The sequence below is a fragment of the Lolium rigidum genome, chromosome 5 (assembly GCF_022539505.1).
Source record: "Lolium rigidum isolate FL_2022 chromosome 5, APGP_CSIRO_Lrig_0.1, whole genome shotgun sequence".
Lineage (NCBI taxonomy): Eukaryota > Viridiplantae > Streptophyta > Magnoliopsida > Poales > Poaceae > Lolium > Lolium rigidum.
In genome coordinates, this window is record NC_061512.1 from 67,294,615 (window position 1) to 67,298,668 (window position 4,054).

Here is a 4,054-nt window from a genome sequence, read left to right on the forward strand (position 1 = left end):
TTCATCATTATTGGAGGATCAAGCACCGGAGCCGGGATTACTGCTGGAAAAAGCACCGTCGAACGCAATATTTCGGAAGATCAAGCTGTGGAAGGAAATTATACCAAAAATCCTATTTTTCAAGATGACGAAGGAAGCCGGAAGGAGGAGCTGAGAAGGCCCAAGGTGGGGCCAGACCACAGGCCGGCGCGGCCCATGGCCTGGCCGCGCCACCATGTGGTGTGGGGGCCCCACAGCCCCTTTCGCCTCCTTTTCTTCGCGAAACCCTTCATCCCGAAGACCTAAGCCACGGAGGGTACCTCACGAAGAGATACAGCCGCCTCTGCGGGGCGGAGAACACCAGAGAGAAAAGAGCTCTCCGGCGGGCAGGAATCCGCCGGGGAAATTCCCTCCCGAGGGGAAATCGACGTCATCGTCACCGTCATCGAGCTGGACATCATCTCCATCACCATCATCATCATCTCCACCATCATCACCGCCGTCTCCACCGCTGGACACCATCACCGCCGTAGCAATTTGGGTTTGATCTTGATTGTTTGATAGGGGAAACTCTCCGGTATCGATTTCTACTTGTTGTTGATGCTATTGAGTGAAACCATTGAACCAAGTTTATGTTCAGATTGTTATTCACCATCATATCACCTCTGATCATGTTCCATATGATGTCTCGTGAGTAGTTCGTTTAGTTCTTGAGGACATGGGTGAAGTCTAAATGTTAGTAGTGAACTATGGTTGAGTAATATTCAATGGTATGATATTTAAGTTGTGGTGTTATTCTTCTAGTGGTGTCATGTGAACGTCGACTACATGACACTTCACCTTTATGGGCCTAGGGGAATGCATCTTGTACTCGTTTGCCGATTGCGGGGTTGCCGGAGTGACAGAAACCTAAACCCCCGTTGGTATATCGATGCAGGAGGGATAGCGAGGATCTCGAGTTTAAGGCTGTGGTTAGATTTATTCTTAATTACTTTCTTGTAGTTGCGGATGCTTGCAAGGGGTATAATCACAAGTATGTATTAGTCCTAGGAAGGGCGGTACATTAGCATAGATTCACCCACACAACACTTATCATAACAATGAAGATTATTTAGCCATATGTAGCGAAAGCACTAGACTAAAATCCCGTGTGTCCTCGAGAACGCTTGGTCATTATAAGTAAACAAACCGGCTTGTCCTTTGTGCTAAAAAGGATTGGGCCACTCGCTGCAATTGTTACTCTCACACTTTACTTACTCGTACTTTATTCAACTGTTACATCAAAACCCCCTGAATACTTGTCTGTGAGCATTTACAGGGAATCCTTCATCGAAACTGCTTGTCAACACCTTCTGCTCCTCGTTGGGATCGACATTCTTACTTATCGAAAATACTACGATACACCCCCTATACTTGTGGGTCATCAAGACTATTTTCTCGGCGCCGTTGCCGGGGAGTGAAGCGCTATTGGTAAGTGGAATTGGTAAGGAAAATCTTTACTTGTTTGTGCTGATTTTATTTCTGCTGCTTGCTATAAGTCATTATGGAGAGATCTTCTCTTCAATTTCTATTTGGGAAATCTACTACTACTGCAATGGTAGTAGATGAGGCGCCAGGTGAGGAAGTGATACCATATAAAATACCTATGAAAATTATTGAACGTGTTATGGATAACCGCTATGAAGGGGATGGAACTGTCCACCCTAGAGATCATTTATTGTTCTTGCATGAATTATGCGGTTTATTCAAGTGTGCAGGTATTGCTATGGATGAAGTGAGGAAGAAACTATTCTCTATATCGCTGTCTGGTAAGGCGGCGCATTGGTATAAATTACTGGATAATGGGGATTCTCTTGAATGGAATGATATTGTGCCCCGGTTTTATTCTAAGTTCTATCCTCCAAGTGAAATTCACAAGGATCGGAATCGCATATATAATTTTTGGCCTCATGATGGAGAGAGTATTGCCCAAGCTTGGGGAGACTGAAGTCTTTAATGCTCAAATGCCCCATTCATGAGCTTCCTGGTAATGTTATTATTGATAATTTCTATGCAAGACTTTCTTTTCAAGACAAGACCTTGCTGGATACTTCTTGTTCTGGATCATTTACACGCAACAAAGAAGAGTTTAAAAGGGACCTTCTTGATCGGATCCAAGAAAATGTGAAGGTTGGGAGAACGACAAGGATAGAGAATCAGGTATAATTTATGATTATAAATGCATTGAAGCTTTTATGGATACTGATAAATTTCGTAATATGAGTGCTACATATGGTCTTGATTCTCAAGTTGCTACAAATCTTTATAAAGCTTTTGCCTCTCATTATGAATTGCCAAAGAAGAATTTTGATAAGTATCATGAACCGTATAAAGATAAAATTGATTCATCTATTAATAAATACGTTGTAGTTGAAACTGCTGATCATGTTATTCCTGAAGCTTATATTGAAAAAACTCCTTTCCCTGCTAAAATGAAGGAGTACTCTGTTATAAATAGTGTGGTTCATAAAAGTGAAAAGAAACCTGTAGAACCTGAAGAACAAATAAAAGTTGAACCTGCTGTTGCAATAGTTAAAGATCTTGTGACTGAAAATGTGGAGGATGGTCATATTATTTTCTGTGAAGATGCTTCTAATATTGTTTCACATCCTAATAAACCCAAACAAGTTAGTGTTCCTATGCTATCTGTTAGAATTGGTGATCATTGCTATTATGGATTATGTGATATTGGTGCAAGTGTTAGTGCTATTCCTTATGAGCTTTACACGGAGATTATGCACGAAATTGATTCTTGTGAACTTGAAGATATTGATGTGGTTATTCAGCTGGCTAATAGAGAAACTATTTCTCCAATTGGTATTGTTCGAGATGTGGAAGTTTTATGCGGTAAGATTAAATATCCTGCTGACTTTTTGGTACTTGGTTCTGCTGCTAGTGATTATTGTCCTATCATTTTTGGTAGACCTTTTCTAAATACTTGTGGAGCTATTATAGATTGCAAGAAAGAGAAAATTTTGACTAAATTTGCTTGGTGAATCTTATGAGTTTAACTTCTCCAAATTTACCAAAACTCCTTATAAAGCTGATTTGCCTAGTGATGATTTTAAAATGGAGCAAGTGTGCATCTATTGTTCTTGTTCCTAATAATCCTTTGCAGCAACATTTGGAGGATAGCGAGAGTGAAGTTTTTAGGAAAGAAAGAGATGAGCTTGAGGAAATTTTTCTTCGCCAACCTATTCTTAAGCATGATTTACCGGTGGAAGATCTGGGTACAACACCGCCACCAAAGGAAGATCCTGTCTTTGATTTAAAGCCTTTGCCTGATAATCTTAAATATGCTCATATTGATGATAAGAAAATATATCCTGTTATTATTAGTTCTAAGCTTACAGAGTTTGAAGAAGAAAGGTTATTGAAAATATTGAAGAAACACCGAGGAGCTATTGGCTGCACTCTTGATGATTTGAAGGGGATTTCTCCTTCTATTTGCCAACATGCTATTAATATGGAAGATGATGCAAAGCTCGTTGTTGAACATCGGCGTCGTCTAATTCCGAAGATGAAGGAAGTGGTAAGGAATGAGGTATTAAGACTTCTTGAAGCTGGTATTATATATCCTATTGCTGATAGTAGATGGGTTAGTCCTGTGCATTGCGTTCCCAAGAAAGGAGGAATGACTGTTGTGCCTAATGATAATGATGAGCTCATCCCTCAAAGAGTAGTTGTAGGGTATAGAATGTGCATTGATTTTCGAAAAGTTAATAAAGTTACTAAGAAAGATCATTACCCTTTACCATTTATTGATTAAATGCTAGAAAGATTGTCTAAAAATACTCATTTTTGCTTTCTTGATGGTTATTCTGGGTTTTCACAAATTGCTGTTAAAACTAAAGATCAAGAGAAAACCACTTTTACTTGTCCCTATGGAACTTATGCTTATAGACGTATGCCTTTTGGTTTATGTAACGCTCCTGCTACTTTTCAAAGATGCATGTCTGCTATTTTTCATGGTTTTTTGCGAGAGCATTGTAGAGGTATTCATGGATGATTTTTCCGTCTATGGGAATTCTTTTGA